The following is a 21774-nucleotide window of genomic DNA, read 5'->3' as shown; positions in this document are numbered from 1 at the left end:
TTATTTGACCAGAAGAAATAGGTAAGAACCTGGATACAGAGTACTGTTCAGTCAAGTTAAACTCTCCCTACACAGTGCTGTGCATCAATTCATAAATTGGTTGCACAAGTGAGCAAGGACAATATACAATTATTTGTATACATTTCAGTGTGAGGAGAGTACCTTGTTCCCCATAGTAAGTGTACAAAAACCTAACAGATTTGGCTATTAAACTGGGTTGGTAAACGCTAATTGCTACTTCTTTTTGCAAAAAACAAATGTACTACCCTTTGTATCCCATAGAAGAAACTTCCTTTTATAAACGAATCTGAGCCACTCTGTTATTTAGGTCTTTTTTTTAACTTGGATTTTTGACTAGTAACTTGTGCCCCACCTCATTGGCTCTGCATTTTTAATCAGTCTACACTAAAACTATAAACCATATATTTGTTTTATGTTGGATCATTTTTTTTCCTTTCATTTCAACCTAAATTTGGTAAACAATTCTTGACCTCCTTATAGCATTGGTCTGTTCAGGATTTAATTGTTTTGAGGAATAATGCCGACCTGAAGTGTTGCAAGGGGCACAATTTTTTTAATGTATTTCATCAGCAACCAGAGCATTGAATAGTAAAGGTGTTAAGTTACAAGATGGCTGCTTGTTGACAGAATGCCTCGCATTTCCCGGAGTGTCCTTTGTCTAGAGTAAGATTTTTCCATCTCAAGTGATGTATTTGATTTCTGATTGTACTTGATTTAAGTTTTTTCCCCAATCTTCAATTACAGTGGCTTCTGGCTGGTGGGGTTGGAATCCCTGTAGCAACTTTGGAAATGAACCTATTCTACACTCGTCAGCGATGTGCCAATTGGAAGATTGATGCCTACCTGCAATAAATGGATGCATTACTGTGACTTGTTGCAACTATCTATCGACTGTAGAGAGCTCCTGCTATCTATGTCTGGCCCATCTGTGTTACTTTAACGGATATGTGTGTGACTTCAGACACCACCTTTACTATATCTCAATGTTTGTTTCAGTATGGTGGTTTCCTGGTCCGTTCATTTTTAGTTTCACCAGGATCTTTGCTCTGTTCATATTCGGAACTTTTGTCTGCTTGATACTCTTTGGTCCTGCACAATGAACTATAGTACAATGACAAAGCTGAGGGTGCTTTTCTCCTTGTAACCCACTATCCAAGCTGGTAGGTCGGCGACAGTCATCAACCATTTGTGGATTCACTACAATTTTGTTAATTGCTATGCTAGTCAGTGGCTTCCTTCTCAATGTTCTTAAACAACTGACGAAGTAGACCCATGTTTGTACTAAACTAAGAGCCTTGTTTGTCTAATGCATTTACACCCTTAGGACCTTGAAAAAAAAATACTGATGTTTTCTCAGTCCTTCATACCACATTATGATTATAAGTTGACATTTATGAACATGTGGCCGTAGATAAGGTTATTGACTAGAAATTGAACTCATGAATTCTGCTGCTCCTTCAGTAGTGTCTGCAGCGTACAGTGTTATCTGCTGATCAGTCACTGCTATTTAACTAATGTCGGTAACCTGTCTTTACTCTGCCAGGTAAAGTATTAAGGTGCAAACCTCTTATTTTTACTGGGGACTACAAATTCAGTTTATTTAAAGTGACCATCTGTGTCTCTGTGATGCCTGCACATATGGGCAACCTCATTGGTCAAGTGCTTGAAAGTGATAAAAGAATCAGTGATGCTTTTGTGTGTGCTGTGGCCCACATTTCGACCCAGGGCAAACTATTTCGACGACAAACTTACTTCAATAAGATAATAATAGATCATGGGAATCCTAGACACTTATAAAGAGGAAAGTCTTTACATATTTAAGCAATCTCACACCTTGCATCATCCCTACTCCCTCTTGATAGGTGCGAGGTTGGTGCTCAGCTTTCCACATAACTCATGTGTCTTGGAAGGATGGTGGTCCTTTAGAGTGTCAGTGAGGAATTGCAGCAATGAGTAGATTTGTCAAAGAAACGGAGAAATAAAGTACATGATTGTCCCCACACCAGTTCAGCAGAGGCTCATTATGTTATACTACCCGTCTTGTTGAATGGGATGCTGAGTGATTAGTGGACAGACAGTATTTGAGCTAGCAATATATTTTATCTCTGATACTAAGGACCTTGCTTACCCTCCATTAAAGTAATCTTTTAAAATTGTTAGCTGATATTAATGTATAACTGGAAAAATAGCATTTAATAACTGGTTTGTGCTTGCAATCTCTACATGTTACACCAGTGGGGTTCATTTAAAGAAGCTGAAGTGGACAGTGGGAAAGGCCAGTAACAATTGTGGCATTGGTAACCTAGCATAAGATGTGTATTTGGAAGGTACATGTACACCCAAGGGTATTTTGATCCTGAATAACACGTTTGTTGTTACCCAACTCAGAAGTACTCATTAGTGTATTGTTAGTAGCAAATAAGCAAATTTGTTATATATTTTTTTATGAGTCTGGTAAAATCTATCTCTAGCACTCATGCGTTATGTCTGTACTGCCTCGTATGCCTGTCTTTGATGCTCTCTTCTCATGCTTGACACACCCAGGGCCCTACCAATAGTAGAAGTAGAGGTGGGATCACAATGCTTTGTGTCCAGAACTGAGTTGTTGTACTTTCGTCGCACTATGACAGACTCCCCCCCACTCTTAATGCACCTGAATCCAGATATCCAAACCATGATTTTAGAGTGCTGGTTCGCCAAAAATATTGCTCTGAACAGTGCATTTTCAACTGCGAGCTAAAATACTGTTTTCCTGAGGTATAGTGAAGTGGAGAGGGAAACGACTCGTTTACAATGGTTTTACATTTCAGCAGAGTATGGTTTCTAAATTTGTCAGTGGAAAGTTTGTCCCATGACCGTAGCCCAACTCTTAGTGGGTTCTGGATACAGTCGAAGACCCGGAGCCATATCATTTAGGAAATCTATAGACTTGAATTGTATTGTTCGCTAAGCCCAGTATTGGCACTTGTGTATAGAAACCCCAAATGATCCCCGCTTAGGAATTTAAATTGGGGGAGGGGAAAGGGTTAAAAAAAATGTATAATTTTAGCAAGTCTCCCTGTGCCTTAATTTGTAAATCTCTTTACTGTAATATGTACTGTAAAAATGTATTAAACTGAAACATACTAAAATGTCATGTAGCGTTTATATAGTGCTTGACTGCCGTAGTATGGCATCACAGCAGTCGAACTGTCCGGAGCGGTTCCTGGCAGACTTGTATGTTTATTTGGAGAGTGTGTGGCTGTAGTGTCTGGTGTGGTTGGGTGATTTATTAGAGGGCCTTACAGGAGATATGGTTGTTTTGCTGCGAACTTGTAGCTGCTGGTGTGTTTGTCAGTGTTAGAGATGAGAAGAGATTAGGTATGCTTTGTGCTGTCCTTTTTAGGTCTCGCTGAGTCAACGCATGTGCCGCTCTGCAAGACATTTAGTGTGTGGGCTTTTAAAAGTCCTACTACACGCTTTTGGCTGGCATAAATCGTGCGGTAACGCGCACAATGACTAGCAGAGGCGCCATATGGCTTTCTTCTCGTCATGGTGCGCGCACACCACTCGCCAGCCTATTTTTTTTTTTTTATTATTTTTTGCACACGCGCACACAACTCCCGGCTGCACGTCTAGAATCTGAAATTGGAGCCTTGTTCGCATTGATTGGAACAGGTTGGCACTTGGCAGGCTCTTCATCATTAATACACACAGAAAGTGCAATATTTACCCAAGGTCGATAGTGTATATTTAGAACAGCAGAAACAATTAACAGCTGAAAAGGTGCTAATTTTATCCGAACTGCTGCACGGAGACCTAAGCTGGCGCTAATGCCCTGGATAAGCCTCTGCGGTTATACAGAAAATCCTCATTAGCCACGTTATGTTTTTACTCATCCTGCAAGTAGGCCAGCTACCAGTTGAAACTTTACAGTTCAGAAGAAAGAAAGTTCTTGCTGGTATGTTCCAGTGTCAAGCGGAAGAACTGCTGACTGGAAGGACTGAGTCATTTCGGCTGTCTCCCTATACCCCATTTCAGAGAGCCCCCACCCCAATTGGCCTTGTTTGCCTTGTCATGCACAGACAACAATTACAGCATGTTGCATGCTAACAGTTGGTTCTTTTTGTATTTAAGTGAGAAGCTATACACTAATATACTTTGTAAACGCATAGATTGTCCATGTTCGATGAGGCCAAAATAACCACTTTACAATCTTCATTGATTACATAGATTTGTGCATGTGCGAGAACTGTACCCGGAAAATGGCATTTTGTCTGGTGTTATTTTGCCCCGGACAAAATCAATCTTTGTACTTATTTCACTTCTGCTTTGTAATGCAGTGATCATCCACACTACTTTCAGGTATGTGCTTTGAGATTTCAACTGAAACTTTGTCCCACAATGCAGCCTTTATGTGGAGTAATGTGCACGTAGCACCCTTTCTAGTAACCCATAGCCCTCTGTTACCCTTGTGCTATCTTGTAGGTTTAAAAACTTGCATCTTTTTTTCTGAAAAGCCTAGCAAAATAAAATTGCAGAAGGTAGTTGAGACGAAAGGGGGAGGTGGGGCTGTTTGATTACATCACGAGAACCCTTTCTTTTAAGCAGGTTACACAGAGTAAGTACAGTTAATAAAAAAACACATGTATCTTTGGGCATGGTCTTATATGGCAAGCATCTCCACTGCATTTGTTTTAACCATACTTGTGCAAAATAAATATCATCAATGCTATATTTAGTCAACAAAACAAACGAGAAAATACTTTCTATCACCCTTTATCTGTTCTAGCAAAGAGAAGCGAGCAGGCCTTTCCTACACCAAAGATGGCACCCAATCAAATAAGTGCTCCTGCTCACTGCCCGTTATAGTGGTCTTGCGTGGCTCCCATAAACTGCAGGCTCTCCAGTTGTGTTTTTTTTTTCATGTGCTCCATAACCCTGGAGTGAAGTTGGAGGCCTGAGTTTCTTTCCACTGTGAGCTGGTGGATAGGCAATGTCAGGCCTATGTGCTAGCTCTGCTGTGGAGGCCCAGGTGCTGCTTTTCGTACTCCCTGGTGAACAAGAGGCTGCATGGTCACTTCAACATCAAGATGGGGCTTCAATGAGGATGCAGCGTTGTTACAGTAATTTCACAGCATGTCCGCAGACAGCCAAAAAAGGAGAACAAGCATTGGCATAGCCAATAGGTCTCGCTTTTGGGACCTTATAAGTATTTCGTTAAGTAGCACAATATCCTTTGTGCAACAACATCAACTCTTGCATGGCTAAACACTTATAAGGTCCCCAAGGCGAGACCTATTGGCTATGCCAATGCTTGTTTCTACAGTCTTTGGAAAATACACTGCAGGTCTCGCTGTGGTGAGTAAGATTTACTCGGGTCGAACTAGTAAATTTAAGCCTGAACATTCAAAATGTGAATGAGTAATAAAGATGCCTTTAAATCTTGACACATTTGCTTAACTGATCTTATCCTGGAGGTTTTTGTCAACTGAGTTAGCTGACAATCATCGTTAAACTAAAGGCTGCAAGATGTCCGTTTTTATTTTTAACTTAGAGCATTTAAATAACTTGTAAATAAATAATATAAGTATTTCAAAATAGATCGCTAATTACAGAAGAAATTTATTTTTGTAATTCGGTAGTGTGATGCAAACTAAGATTTTAGTAAAAGCATAACAAATTGACCCCCTTTACGCGCTGATGTGCAAATGACAAATATTTGCAGAAACTCAATTTCCAAACATGGTGCACTATACATTTTTATCAGTAAAACCGTGTCAGTGGGAATTATAGCCATTTCAATGGCAAATCTGCTGACTGCAAATGAGTGTGCTACCACTTCATGCTTCAGGTATCTCGATTTATTTAAAAAAGATAGTTTTTAAACATGATTTGAAAAACATTTCTGCCCTGATGAGAATGCAGTAAATGAACTTAGAGGCAAAGCAGTGGTCATGTGTATCCTACATGTGACTAGATTTGTATTATTTATGGAGCAAAGGCTTAGTCTATTAAATCACATTAGTGTTTTTTGTTTTGCAGATATGCTAAACCTGCTTATTTTAAAGTGCTCTTCCATGTGATAAAGAAGAAAATCAGTGAATTAAAATATTTGCCCAGAATCTCAACATTTGAATCCAGTTTATGGGTCAAGAGCATTATTAATAGGCCGCGTAGATTATTTAAGTCACTAAACCTGAATGTGTAGTAACGTTTGTACGATTTTGTTAGGCCTTCACTGGAAGAGTTTGCTTGTTTCAGTTTGGGGTTGTTTGTTGTAGTGGCTTATTGTGCACTATGATTGCTGATTTAGAGGGCATATTTGGTGTTTTGAAGAGAGCAGAGGATCAAGCAAGGCACTGAGGCTTGAAAAACCATGTTTTAGAAACGGCCAAACAGCAAGGTCTATTATATTGTCCTTACTGTTCTTTCCATGAGAGAGTTCCAAATGCAGGCTTAGGAGGGGCATCACTTTCATAATTTTGTGAGGCATGGAATTTACTTGTAGAAGTCTGAAGTCGAGGCTGCATCCAGGTCTCGGCCTCTGTAGTTTTTGAACGCTAAGTCTTTGACAGATTACTTTAACTGCTTGGTGCATGAAGCGAAGTGCTCTAAAGGCAGTCCACAGTTAAACTTGAAGCCAGTTCAGTGTCAAAGTAGTACCCTTCAGTGCCAGGGACTATTGTTGCAATCCTCTATTTGAAACAGAAATCCTATGTTTGTATTTAGACCTTTTAGGTCTCAGCCTACCAGACGGCACTGCTGTGTGGTATGTAAAAGACATCTTGTGGCGTTTCAGAAAGTTGACCATTCTGCCTGTCGCTTGCAATTGGCTTTATGGTTTGTTACTCATGTTTTCTTACTTCCCATTCGCTGTCCAGCTTGAGTTCGTACCTCCCCCTGTGAAAGCTATGTCTACAGTATTCTTACACAAACTTGTTTTCTTTAATAAACCGGCTTGTAAATCTTGTTCTTATCTGGTCACTTTTGCTGGGCATTCAAAGACCGAGGTCAAATGTCAGGCGATGTCTTTCATGGGCGCTTCTTTGTATTGCCAGGGGCCTGGCAGCACCCTTTACAATAATATTTTACAAAAAGCATGAAGTAAACAGAACAAGCATTGATAAAGCAGTAAAAAATGGCAGCCACACCTATTAACTTTGCAAGTGCTTGCTTATTTTTTTTAATATCGGATGAGGCTAGTGAGCTCACCAGCTCAGCTATATATAGCTAAAATGATTAGGAGTAGCTCGGTAGTTTAAGTGAAGGGAAGTTTTAATCCCTGCCCCGATTTACCTCTGAACGGGGAAGGCGTGACAGCCAGGTAACGCAGGCTTCTCCGTATGCCAAGAACCCACTGTGAAGCGAGGTTTGACTACTAACTGGCCATAATTTAAAGCACTCGGTTTGACGTGGGCTGTACAGAATACACTCCCATTAACAACCCAACCCTAAATTATTTTTGTTTTGCATAGACTATTAAATGTTCTACTTTATGTTCAAACCCTGTACGAGACGAACGGACTATTAAAAAAAAAAAACAAAAGCTATGTTCGTTTTAGGCAAACATAATTTTCTCCTTAAACTATACTTCACTATCGAAGGTGTCATAGCACATGTTGAAATGCACCAGGGAACGTGCTTTACTAAAAGATTCACATCATTGCGCTGCCCAAAAATATATGAATTAATACGACTCTGGACTATCATGAAAACATTCAAACAAATTATTTGCCGTTCTAGTTCACTTGTGTGTTTTTTTTAATCTAAAGTACTTTGTATACTTTTTTATAAAGTACTTATATAAAGTTCTTTGAGGCTATTAATGCTGTATAGGATGGTCCGATTGTAATAAACTTGCACTTAAAATTCCATTCATCAGACTTATTCCTTACTGCATGTCAGATGTATTGCTTCTGATAGAAGCAAAATGCCCTAGTTTCAGAATATTTGGGCAGCTTTTCGTGAATTGTGTTTTCAGTTTTTCTTGCTTTTTTTGGCAATTTTTTTTTCATGGCACAAACCTGGCCTAGGGGCATTAGAGTGAATTACAATCAAGCCACACTACTTTATCCATTTCCAGGCCTCACCTACAGACAGCTTGTAGCTCTTGTGCAGCATACCAAAAATGTAGAGTGTACTTGGAGCCCTACTACTGCTAACCATTAGTTGACTTTGTCTCTCTCATCAGATTGCTACCTATTCAGTGACTTGACTTCCACTTCTTGTACTGCTTTGGGCAGCAACTACTAAGCATAAGCTTGACTGCTGTTATACACTTAGTAGTGGCTTTATATGTATTTTCATTGCTTTTCATTAACTATTTATCAGTTTCTGTATTCAGAATCGAAATTGATCTCTTTTTTTTTGCGAGTATACATTTGATCTCTTCTACTCAAACACTTCTGGTTTAGGTATCTGAAAGAGACACGTTAGTGATAGATTCCTTACCTTAAAATATCCTTAGGTGTCAGACTAGATCCGGAAAGTTTTGCTCAGAAGTACCCCTGCACATCAGTAGGTGGCTTTGTGCGGCTCCGCATCCGTCACTGGTATCGTATGCACCGAGATGGCGTCACAGAGACTACTTGACTGCCACCCATGCGCGCTGATATCAGTTCTTTCTTTTCCGCGCCGAAAACGCAGATTCGGATTGAGCACGTACCTCAGTAATTTTTTGACTACTCTTTTGAGACTTTTGTCTACCCTTCTGTCTCCTGGTGCACGCAGGGATGGCCGGCTGTAAGACTTGTGAGTCGCGTCACCGTAACATGGCGGTGGCGGACCTCCACGATCTGTGCCTCTACTGCCTAGAGACTGACCAAGACTCCTGGGACTGTCGAGCCATGGCCCCGAAGGCCCTGCAGGAGCGTTGCCAGAAATTGCTGGAGGTCCGGCGTTCCTCTCACTGCCGCTCGGAGTCTGGAGCCGTTCACTAGACCGGACGCGGGACCGGCGCCGTCGCTCCTCGGGCTCTAAGTCTCCACCTTCAGATTCCAGTAAGCGATGCCATAAAAAGAAGTCGAAGAAGTGTGTTCGCTCTCAGACGTCCCCCCCCGTCGCTCCCTGGAGGCGGACGAGGGGGAAAGGGGCTCCGCCCCTGCAGCTCCTCTGGAGCCGGGGAATCCAGCGGCCTACCCAGGTCCGTCGCTGACTCCCGAACAGATGCAAGAGGTTCTTTCTGCCTTGGACTGCCTTTACAGGCCCCGGACTCCCCCCCGGCGTGCCTTCGGGTCCCGTGGTCCTGTGTCCAGATCCTGCTGGCCCCGGTGCCACCCTCGACTCCGTCCCAAGCGCCGCACTAGGTGCAGTTCATCCTACCCCTACCCCGGTTCCCGGCCTAATTTGTTCTGGCCTGCGATCCGAATTAGGTTACGGCTCCGGCCCGGCTGGTGCCGTTCCAGACGCAGTTTATCCCTTCTCCGGCTCTAGCCCTGCCGCCGTGACCGCCCCCCTAAAGATGCAGCAAAATTTGCCATCCGGTGCGGCTTGGATACTGCTGATTCGTTAGACAGGGCAATATCCACGACGGTGGCGTTGTGGTGCCACGTCTGGTTGCGTTCCACTGGTTTCTCGCCCGATGTCCAGAGCAGGCTCATGGACATGCCCTTTGATGGCTCCTGCTACTTTGGTGATAAGGCCGATAATGCCCTGAAGCACTTTAAAGACTCTCGGGCTACAGCCAAGTCGTTGGGTCTTTCTACAAAGAACCCTGCCATGCCTGGGTTTCGTTCCTTTCGTGGCCAGGGCAGGGGCACTCAGTCACACCTCTCCGACAAAGCCTGTGCAGAACCAGCCTCAGTGCGGGCGTGGATTACGCAGGGGCGGGTCTGGCAACCAGCGCGCGGGTCAGTCCACCTCCACCCTCGCTGTTGCCGCCTCTAAGCCTTTCTAATCCGCGCTTCAGGGAGCACCCCACGCCGGTGGGTGGCAGGGCCCACCACTACCACCACCACTGGCGCGAAATTACATCGGACAAGTGGGTGCTGCAGAAAATCTGCCACGGTTACTTGCTCCCCTTTCTGTCCTTCCCTCCAGCCATGCCACCTTGGTACCACCTCATATCGGGGGATCATTTGGCTCTCCTTCAGAAAGTCATGGCCCTCCTGGCCAAGGTGGCAATGGCTGGGTGCGTTTCGGTCAGGAAGTAGGGATTGGTTGTTATTTCCACTACTTTCTGGTCCCCAAGAAGAACAAGGGAGGGCTTGCGCCCCATCTTGGACCTCCGGGACGTCAATCGCTTCCTCCGGAAGGAGAAGTTCAAGATGCTGGCTCTGGCTCAGGTACTGACTGCCCTGTACCCTGGAGACTGGATGGTAGCGTTGGACTTGCAGGACGCTTATTTTCACATTGCCGGCCCCCTGGCGGGTCATGGTATGCCAGGGCCATTTTCAATTTTCCGAGCTCTCCTGCGGACTTACCAGCGCCCCTGGGGTGTTCACTCAACTGGCGGTGGTTACAACTCATCTGTGCAGGCCAGGGGTATCTGTCTTCCCCTACCTTGACGACTGGTTGTTGAAGGCGGGCTTGCCCCAGCAGTGGTCATCCACTTCCAGACTACGGCTGCCCACCTGCATTTGCTGGGGTTTTCTATTAACGTGCTGAAGTCGCACCTCAGTCTTTCACAGAAGCTCCTCTTCATCGGAGCGGTTCTGGACTCGACGCTGTTTGACGTTTATCCTCCCGAACAGCGAGTCTGGGATATTCAGGCTATGATTCCACTCTTTCAGCCTATATCCCAGGTTTCAGTCAGGACGACCCTCCGGCTTCTGAGACTGATGGCCTCCTGCATCTTGCTGGTGACAAACGCCAGATGGTGTACGCGGGCTATGAAGTTCCAGTGGGTGCAGCATCAGTGCAACCTGTCCGATCACGTCCAGATCTCGGAGGGTGCTGCCCCAACAGTTGCAGTGGTGGCTCACGAATCGGGATTGGGTCAGTGGCAGATCCCTCTCCCTACCCCAACCGGAGCACACAGTGGTGACTGATGCATCCCTCCTGGGATGGGGAGGCCACTTGGGAAAGTCTGAGATCAGAGGCCTCTGGTCTCAAGCGGAGTCCCGGCTCCATATCCACCTTCTGGAGCTGCGGGTGATCCGTCTTGCACTGAAGGCATTCCTTCCCTCTGTCCGGGGGAGTGTAGTGTAGGTGTTCACAGACCACACCACCGCCATGTGGTATTGCAACAAACAGGGCCAGGTGGGATCCTGAATCCTATGTCAAGAGGCTCTGCACCTTTGGACATGGCTAGAACATCAAGGCATTACCTTGGTGGTTCAACACCTGGCAGGTTCTCTGAACCCCAGAGCAGACGAACTGAGTCGCCAGTGCATGATGGATCACGAATGACGTCTGAACTTGGACGTGGCGCAAGGTCTGTTTCCACTGTGCGGAGAACCTTGGTTAGATCTGTTCGCCACGTAAGAGAAAGTGCAATGTCATCAGTTCTGCACGTTGGAATTTCCAAGGCAGCACTTGCTCTGAGACGCTTTTCGTCGCGAGTGGGGCTGCGGTCTGTTCTATGCCTTTCCACCTGTACCACTTCTGCCCAGAGTGCTGAAGATCAGCCGTGACCGGGCCCAAGTCATTCTTGTGGCTTTGGACTGGGCTTGAAGAGTATGGAATCCCGAGCTACTCCAATATGAGCATCGATCTCCTGATCTGTCTGCCTCTTCGGGAAGATCTTCTGTTGCAGCAGAAGATCATCCCGAAGATGCAGAATGATTGGGGGATCGATGCTCCAACCGAACCTGTCCAGTCTCCACCTCCCATGCGTGAAGATTGAGCGGCGATCTTTCTGCCATCTCTGCCGTTCTACGGCTTCCTGACCAGCCTTCTCTTTTTAAGTCTCCGGTTGTTAACTGTTTTCTCAAAGGCATTATGCATACGTTTCCATCCGTGCCGTTCATAATGCCTACGTGGGACTTTGATTTTGTCTTGACTTTTCTGATGTGCGCTCCCTTTGAGCCCCTTCATAACTGTCCCTTACATCTTCTCACTCTAAAGACGGCTTTCCTGGTTGCTATCACCTCTGCCAGAAGAGTGAGTGAGCTCCAGGCACTTTCTTCCAAACCTCCTTTCCTTTCTGTTCATCCGGACAAGGTGGTTTTAAGGACCCGTCCTTCTTTCCGTCCAAAGGTTGTCACGCCCTTCCATATTGGGTAGACCATCACTTTCTCCACCTTTCTGCCTCCGTATCCTTCAAGGGAAGAGGAGAGGCTCTACCGTCTGGACCCAAAACGGGCGCTCGCATTCTATCTGTAGCGTACACAGCAGTTCCGGGTGGATGATCAGCTTTTTGTTGGCTACGTGGGTGCTAAAAAAGGTCGAGCTGTGTGCCCATTCGACCAGGGCAACTAAAGCCACTACCGCCTTGGGACGCGGTGTTCTCTTGCAGGACATTTGTCAGGCAGCTACGTGGGCCTTGCTGCACACGTTTACCAAGCACTACTGCCTTCACGGTCCGGAGAGATGGCTTCTTTGGCCGTTCTGTGCTCCGTGACTTTCAGGTGTAATCTCGTTCGCATCCCCACCACCGGGGTTGGTATTGTTGGGATATGTATTCTAAGGTAAGGAATCTATCACTAACTTCTCTTTTTAGATGCACAAGTTACTACTGGTGTAACGATATATCTGTAAGAGACATTAGCTAGTGATAGATACCTTACCGTCCCGCCCATCCTTCCCATTCTGCGAATTAATTAGTAGGGTAAAGATCATCCCCTTTTAGAGCCCTAGTTTTATGCACCAATGGTCCGTTTCTTGCATGGCTCTGCGTTTTGGCACGGAAAGTCGTGTACAGAACTGATGTCAGCTCGAATGGGTGGTGCCTTAGTAGTCTTTGTGACGTCATCTTGGCACGTACGACGCCAGCGAATGACGCAGAGCTATAGGAGCCACCTACTTACACACTGGGATACTGCTAAGCAAAACTTTCCGGATCCAGTCTGACACCTGGGGATATTCTAAGGTAAGGAATCTATCACTAACTAATGTCTCTTACAGAGCTATCGTTACACAAGTAGTAACTTGGGCTTTGCATGCTTACGCAATTTTTTGTAGTACAGGGCTATCCATTGGTACATTGGCATGTATTCTTCATACAGAATATACAATGCGGGCTGAGCCATGTGTACGAGTTTCCCAGCAAGCGAAACAATGTTAGCCAGCACCACGCATCTGCCTTAACCACGTATATGAGTGTTCAGGCAGAAAGAGGTCTAGTTGTCCGAGTGGGAGGGAAGAGGAACAGGAAGCCCGTCAAGACAGTAAGCTCAGGACACGGACAGCTAAGTGTGGCTGAGGCTGGGTTGTGAGGGGGTAGTTTTTTGGTGGTGCGGTTTGTTTTTAGGGCTCAGGGTGGGGGTGGTCAAAGTTTTTTTGGGGAGGGGGCAGGGTTTTAGGGCTCAGGGCATCTTGGTATTCAGATGGGGGTAGATGTAGTTTTAAGGGCTGGAAGGGCCAATTTTAGGGCTCTGTGCAGGAGGGCTGAGATAAGGGGCAGGATTATAGGACTCCGGGTGGGGTAGTGGTAGTTTATAGTGCATACTCCTTTATCAATCATACCTTTTACAATGAAATTATGCTTGGTAACGGAATGTGTGTTTAAGACTCATACGTTGTTGGCACTGTGTTGTTGAGACACGTGTGGTTTAGCTGTACATGCTTCTGTCATACAACCCCTAAATACATGTACAGGGAAACCAACTTTGGGCTTTCGGTTTATTTGTTTTACAGTAAGCCTATCACACTCTGGAATTTTCCTACACTAACTTTTTTTTGGGGTGGATCTTGCACTGATTAATGTCTCATTCTCAGTTTACCTTAGAGTAGCATGACTTTTTTTTATTTACAGTTCTGCATGTGATTGAATCATATCACATGTACACTGTAGGCACAATTCTGGGATGATTTTTTTTTCTTTGTTCTTATCCGTTAACCATATCATGTATATATGTTTCTATACTAGGTTTTGTTAAAGTGGCAAGCTTTGTTTTCTAAAACACCTTGTCCTGAAGTGGTACCACACACTTGTTTGACACAGATGCCAAAACGACGACGTTACGTCCACTACACTTTATAGCAGACTGCACTAATTGCTTAAACAGAGTATAAGGATTATTACATGGATTCCTTGAAACTGTTGATGGATTTCCTTGCTGACTATAGCCACCACGAATTTTAAATTAGTTTTTATGACTATTGGGTCAGTAGGCTAATGATAAAGGATCAAAAAATTCGCAATGGAAACATGTTTTGTACACAGTATTAAAAAAATGCATCCTTATGATATATATTTTTAGTATATTCGTTCTTTAGGTAATTGTTTTTGTTTATACCAGCCACCATACTAGCAAAAACTTGTTTGTAAATTACTCCTTCAGGAGTCGTTTTGTGCCTGGCTTCATGTGTATACCGAGGTGTCTCGGGAAATATTCGATGGCCCTCCTGTTCATAATAAAACCAATTAAAGGTGGCAGAGGTCTTTACATATTCTAGAAACAAACCAGCTATTATTACAAGTGGAAGTAAACATGTCATATAGTACAAAAAGCAGGGTGCATAGGATCAGTGGTTGCTCAAATATGAATCGTGTAGTAAGAGGCCATGTGGATCTTGGTTGGGAGGATGTCCCAGATCCTAGGACTACTGCCAGAGGCAATAATTAATGGTATAGCTTTTTAGTTCTGGCATAGAGACCGCTTTAGTTGTCTCGCTACTATTTCACTGTGATGTGTATTAAAACTAATATTGTTTCCTTGTTTGTTTTAAGTACACCTGTGTGTTACAAAGCTTCTGTACTGTTCTATTTACAATATTTCTGCTGTTTTTTTTTAATGCAAACTTTTAGTAACAAGTATATGGCTGTACATTTAGGAAGCTGTACATTTTGTATGAAATAAGAAAAAACTATCTTTTGAGCTTCCAAGGGCTCTGCCACTGCTAGTTACGAATTTGGGAATGTCATATCTTAGGTGTAAGTTTGTTGATGCTGAGTATGGTTTGATTTTTAGGTAGCTTAGGAGATTTGGATGTTTTTTTATTGCAGGTGTTATGTACTCTTTTAAATGCCTTATGGTCAAGGTTTTTTTTTTTTGCTCTATGCCAGCAGTGCTTAACTTTTGTGGACCACCTTTGACTCACTTCTGGTATCCAAGAACCCTGGTTATGAAATTTTAATGATTTGCACCTCAAAACAATACTCCGAAATAGGTATGCACCAAGAGCGATACACTAATTAGTACATCATTATTTCACAAACACAATGTGCAAAATGGAAACTTGACGGAAAGGGTGAATCTTTTCAAATGGTATTTGTTTTCTAAAAGGTGAAGTGATGCGCTATGTCTATTTTACTCCTAATTCACTGCGTTCTTTTTTTTGTCGGTGCATACCAGTGCCTTATTGGAGGTGACCAGTTATCCATACTAGGTTCTGTTTGCTGTTCTTGTGCTGCTCTCACTATTAAATCCCGATAAGGAAACCAACTTAATTTCTAGCTTCCACATCCCAGCTCCTTCTTCACATTTACAGAGCATTTTTTTTTATTATAAATGTTGCTTTATTGTATGTGTATATTTATCAATGTGGTAATATGTAATTTTCTGAACCGTGCTGAACCCTCTTGAGTAGTTGAGGACTGCAGGTTAAGAACTACTGTTCAATCGCATATAAGAGAGCATTCTTACGGTTGTCTCTTAACCCCTTCGATGCTGATGATGAGCTCAGCTCGTCATCAGCCACGGGGGCGTATGCGGATGACGAGCTGAGCTCGTCATCTTACGTGGCTTTTAGAAAAAAGCCGCGTAGGGGAAAAAATAACGGCCGCAACGATGCGGTTAATACTGCTAAATTCTTCCCATCAGCGTGGTCTCATTCTGAGGAGGGGGGAGGCGGGGGGGGGGGAGAACCTTCAAGGCAGTGGTCTGTTCTCTGCTGTGTGGTTTGCTGGACGCAACCTTGCAGGGTTCTCTTACTTGTTCTGTAGTGAGCGCTACTTCTTATCAGTAAAAACATCGAAAGCCAACTGAAGGTTAAACGACTCATGCCACTCCAATGCCAAGCTCCATTGACTCTAAACCTAATGTCAAGAGAGCCAGACACCATGATTTCAACAAAATACTTTGACTTTTTTGGTCCTATTGGATTTATCGGCTGCCTTTGACACCATCTCACACAGCATTTTGAAACATCAGCTGTGGGAGATAGGTGTCAGAGGTAAGGCCTTATCTTGGTTTGGAAACTATTTGGCAGACCGCTTTACCTCCATAAAGGTTGATACCATCACATCCAGTAGTCTGCCCTTTACTGTAGGAGTCCCTCAGGGGTCAATTCTAAGTCCTATATTATTTAATATTTACCTCACTCCGTTAGCAAATATAATAAAAACACATGGCTTCACAACAGTATTGTACGCTGACGACACACAGGTGCTTATCACCTGTAAGGATGATTTCCATGAAACTTGTTTTAGATTCAAAAAATATATGCTTGATATCAGCAAATGGATGTGTTACTACAAACTTCAGCTAAATTACAGCAACACAGATATCATCTTGTTTGGTCAGGCTCTCAAAGTATGGTCTCAGGACTGGTGCCCTCAAGAACTAGGACCCTGCCCCGCACCGAAGGAGGTGGTTCGTAATCATGATGGATTGCTATCTCTCCATGAAAACCCACATCAACCAAGTATCTGGCATTTGCTATGGGATCATGCATAAGCTGCGCAAAATCTTCAAATGGCTACCCCTGGAAACCAGAAAACCACTAGGCAAGGTCTAATCATAAACCGTCTGGATTACGGTAATGCCTTATCAATCAATGAGTGTTTTCTCTCTAAATTACAAACACCGCAGAATGTTGCAGTGAGACTAGTGCTGGGCCTTCCTCCTTAGATTGGCCCCTCTGCCTAGCCTCAATCAGTTACACTGGCTGCCAATTCGCCAAAGAAGCCATTTTTAAAGTTCTTAGTCTAACTCACAAACTTCTGTACAGCACAGGGGCAGCTTATCTTGCAAAAAAACTTGTCTGGTATTGTCCCACCAGATCATTAAGATCAAGTTACAAGTCTCATAGTACAACCCCGGGCAAGGATGGCGCGAAATGGATGCTGGTCTTTTTCCTATTTGGCTCCATTTCTCTGGAATAAACTTCTCCCCATCTTCTGTCAATCACCAACCACCAGCTGTTTCGAAAAAACCTAAAATCCTGGCTTTTTCCGAAATAATTGCTGCCTGCAGCTCTAGCTTATGTCATAGTTGTTCTTACTGCAAAGCGCCCTGAGACCTTGCGGTGATTTGTGTGCTATAAAAAAGCATTTGACTTATGACACTATGACAGGGCTGCCATGTGTGTTCTTGAGAATGTGGTCTTTGGGGATGTGTGAAAATGCATGTGTATGAATGGTAGATTTGTGTTTGGGCCTGAGAGTGTGTTGTATGTAGTTGTGCCACTGTTTTTACATGTATAACACGGACATTTTTTTTAAATTGTAGAAATTTAAAGAGCAGAAAAATGTTCTGCAAAAGTTTTATAATATGGAACATTTTTCTGCATCTTAAATTTCTCCCGTTTTAAAAAAATGACTATTTTCTAGATATACATAGGACAGGGTGTCTATTGGCCACCGGTAGCAAGAGGCCTGCTGTTTGCAAATACGACACTTTGAATTGGGAGAAAATTAAAAGTTAACTTGATCATTAAGGTAACTTTTCATTCCCCCCCCCCCCCCATGTAAAAGCATACAGAAACAACATATAGTACTCATGCTCTAAGATTACATTCATAAGAAATGTATTTAAGAGTTGAATACCTTGCTGCTTCATTTCTTCCCCTCTGTGCCCCAGACCAATTCTGGGTCCAAAATCTGACAGAGCACTGCAGTATCATGCCCTGCTATCTGCAGCTTGATGATAATGTAAAATAACCACAGCCTCCACTTAACTTTAAAGGGACAGCACGCCCTGTGAACTCAAGGCTGCAAGCTATTCTGAAGGTGTCTGGAAGCTACAAGTAGCTCGCGATCAACTAGATTTAGACACCTACTTCTACATATTAATACCATAGGACTGGTTAGGAGACACCTACTAGATGTTAATACCATACAGTGATAAAATGTATTTCTAGTGGGGCGTGAGAGCTCCTGATCTTTTTTAATCTTGTAGTGGAAACCTCACCTTGTTACCGAACACCCCCGTTTTTCGTGCAAAACACTTTATTCTAATTTGCATACATCTCAAGTGCATAAGTAAATAGGCCAAGTTTAGTAAATTACCCAAGTCACCTGTGTCTCTTCAGAGCTCTCTGCCAAGGACGGCTTCCTTCAGAATGGGAACCTGTAATTTGCGGACGTGTGTTTGATGGCCCGCCACACCCTGCATGTCCCGAATCCTGTAATTTAAATCCGCAGCCATCCGCTTCCTGCCCTACAATTACACCCACAGGTCTCCGCTTGACGCTGTGGGAACAAGGCGACCTGTTGTGTTCACCGGAGCGGAGAGGCTCAGAGGCGCTTGGCCGTCGCCTCCCAGGTCTCCCCTGCAGGTGTGCTGCTCTCGGATCTCTGGCACTTATTCTGAGCAAATGCAGATTTTTATTCCAAGGTGAACACGACTAGATTTCCTTGTGCCTTCTTCCAATCGAATAAATTCCATCACTTGAGCCAGAAAATGTTGTTTTTTCACGGGAGCGCTCCAGGGTGCCAGCCACTGACCAGGGATGCCTCCCTCGGGAATAAAATGTTGTCCTCTGCGCGTGCGTTTTGGCGATTCCTACATTACGATGTCTGCCTGCCAGTGCCCCATCATTAGAGGGGCTATCTAGGGAAGAGGACACAACAAATCTTTGCCCAGCCTTACACCGCCAACAGTGGGCTCAAGTGAACAACCCTTTCTTGAGAGGGTTTTGTGAAGTCCTGTGACATCTTTCCCCGACCTGGATTGCTAATCATTCCGTGGATTGCCCTGGCAAGGGGTGCTCAGCGTGTGGAGTGCATGGCACACTGCCTTCCTTCCTTTGGAAATGTTGGTCCCTCCTATGAGTTATAGCGCCCCCTCCAGCAGACGCGCGGGTAGCGGGGGAAGACCGGAGGGGAGGGGGGGGAGGTTTAGGGGTGGGGTGGGGGGTAGGGGGTTAGTATACATCCCCTTCCGGGTCAAAGCAGTCAGCACTTCCTGCGCGGCCCTGTTGACATGCTGGTAAGTGAGTACCAGCACACAGCGTGACACCTCTCGCCAAAAGTGTTGCTAAAAGTGTGTATGGCCTATTTTTTAGGTCGAGCAGACCTAACCCTCAATGCGTGAGCATTGATGGTGTCTGCTTCAGACCTAATGTTATCCGTATTTAGGAATGTGGACAGCAATCAGACGCGCGCTTTGACATTGTCAAATTTCACCTCGGGAGCGCGCGTCTGAGCTGCGCTTGCGCGGAGTAACACACAGCCCTTGCTCACACACAGACACAGGCAGCCCCCACCCCTCTGCATACACGCACGCACACACACACACAAACAGGCGCGCGTATGCACACGCAGGCACACGGCACACTATCCCGGCACACGGCACACTATCCCCTGCCTCGCATTCTCTCTTAATCACACACAGTCACGCATGCGCACACACATTCCCTCGCGCACACACGCCCCCTCTCCCCCACAGGCATACACACAGGCAGGCACGGACTTCACATCTGCCCTGGGCCCCACTCACCGGCTGTGCTCTTCCGGCGGGGCTCCTCTCGCGCTCCACTCCTCCCGGCGCGTCTCCTCTTCTGGATCGGGGCTCCCTCAGGTCAGAGGAGCCCCGCAAGAGGAGCCACACTCCACCTTCTCCCCGGCCCCCTCCTGGGGACCTGGGCTACCCAGGACCGGCAGGGCGCTCCATGCGCCGGCAGGCCTTCTTCTCACGGACCTCAATAGGCGGGACTTCCGGTCGGCTGCGAGCGGATTGGCCGGTCGGCCAAGAGCTTCCGGGTCGCCGCGGGCAGCGCGGCGGCACCCTCCCGATCACTACTAGGACAGGAGATGTGCACGCGAGTGGCCGCTGGCGTCTCGCGTCTCTTCCGACTTGTTTTTTTATTTTATTGTAAATGATATTCGGAAGTCCATGTCCATACTGATCAGTTGAATTTGAAATACATTCTACATACCCTTTAACCTCAAAATACCCACGTAGAGCCACGTACACCACCTATATGAGAGTTACTCTCTCGAGCGCAGAGGGACAATCGATAGAAGAGGGAGGGGGGTTACCTAGAGATGAATGCTGGGGAGGGCGGGACACTTGAGTTGGACTGTCATTAGCATTGAGAGCGAGACTGAGACGGCGATAAGGGAGGCACAGGTCTACGGGGGCGCTGTCACTGGAGAGCGGTACCGATATCGTGCTTGACTCTAAGTCTCCCCGTCCGCCCTTGACAGGTCGCCGGTATGCATCTTACGCTTCATCATTGAGAGCAGGTCTGTCCGATAGTAACGGGATCCGCTGGCGCAGGTCCGAATTGGGAGGATGGTTCGCTTTACGTTGGCCGTTCTGAGTAGCGAGCTGTGGAAGGAAATACTTCAAGTTGTGGGAGAGTCGATTCAGGATTGTTCCTCTCATCTGCTGCTGACCGGTGCGTGGGCGGCTCGGGCAGTCAGTTCTCTGATTGCCACTTTGACAGCCCAGAGGCACTAATCGTAGCTGTGACAGCCCGCAGGCGCTGAGAGCCCCCCTTCACCGCGACCGATGCTAGTCTGCTGCCTCCGGCGTCCCCGTCTCGCCTGCTCCGCACCCAACCAGCAGCCCCTGCCGTGGGACTCGCTCCTGAAACTCCCACTCGTATATCCCAGTAGCCTCTCCCTGGGAAGCCTTGCCTGCCTGGCCTGGGTCCCGGCAAGGAGCACATGCAGATGGCAGCGTACTTAGGGCACCGAACCAACTAATGCCCCGATGAAGATATGAAAGGACAAAGTTGAACCTTAGTAGGACATTGCACATCAGTGTTTTCTAACCCGGAAGCACTGAAACTTTCATAAACAAATCATTATAAGCCAGGCTTCACAACTTTGTGATCCCGAAGGATGTGCTGTCTCCCATGCAGCTTGACCTTGCACAAGCAAGCCTTGACCTCGCCCTACAGACAAACGCGAACTAGTTGCCAGTGGATGGTAGGATCAGACCCCAAACACCGGGATTAACAGACCTCTGTTTACACACAGCCTCCGTGAAAGCCGACTGAAAGAGCTGGCTCTTGCCAGGTACCTTATTGTTTGAACTACCTGCACCTGCTGGCAATGTTCATTCAGGCTTATTTTGGAAAAACAGACTAATTGCTATCTGTGGTTTTTTTTAGTGGATGACATTGGTTCTAATAACAACCTGATGGGACTGGAGGGAATATTAAGTTTCAGTTTCTCAAGGGCATTCCGTGCCCCTGCCCTTTAAAACACAGGTTCAGAAGTATACACACTCGTACTAGCACAGATACCTGTGATTTATAGAAAGACACGGACACTTGCACACCCACACACACTTGCACACATGCACATGTGCACACGTTTACACACACACACTGATGTAGACACCAACACAGGTACACACCCCAGGCATGCGGACACGTACACTTGCAGCAATGCAGAAACATGCATATAGACGAACACTCACAAACAGAAACGCATGCTGAAATAGACACACAAAAATACAGATGCACAGACAAAAAACAACTATACCAAACTAACAAAGACAAAAATACACATACCATTCAGTAGGCACACCAAAGAAGACTCATTAAATG

General features: G+C 45.3%; 2 protein-coding genes across 3 annotated transcripts in view; both read left to right on the top strand.

Moving 5' to 3' along the window:
* The window catches only part of LOC147729226 (E3 SUMO-protein ligase KIAA1586-like), a 60981-nt gene extending 57829 nt beyond the window's left edge, over window positions 1-3152 (top strand). Inside the window, exon 3 of the mRNA XM_086959535.1 lies at window positions 766-3152. The gene's annotated coding sequence lies outside the window, so the exon portion shown is untranslated. The remainder of the gene's footprint in view (window positions 1-765) is intronic.
* The window catches only part of LDLRAD3 (low density lipoprotein receptor class A domain containing 3), a 584528-nt gene that overhangs the window by 103115 nt on the left and 459639 nt on the right, over window positions 1-21774 (top strand). The window lies entirely within an intron of this gene.

The sequence above is a fragment of the Lissotriton vulgaris genome, chromosome 2_2 (assembly GCF_964263255.1).
Source record: "Lissotriton vulgaris chromosome 2_2, aLisVul1.2, whole genome shotgun sequence".
NCBI lineage: Eukaryota > Metazoa > Chordata > Amphibia > Caudata > Salamandridae > Lissotriton > Lissotriton vulgaris.
Note: the sequence above shows the minus strand (reverse complement) of the source record. Positions and strands in the feature narration are given on the sequence as shown.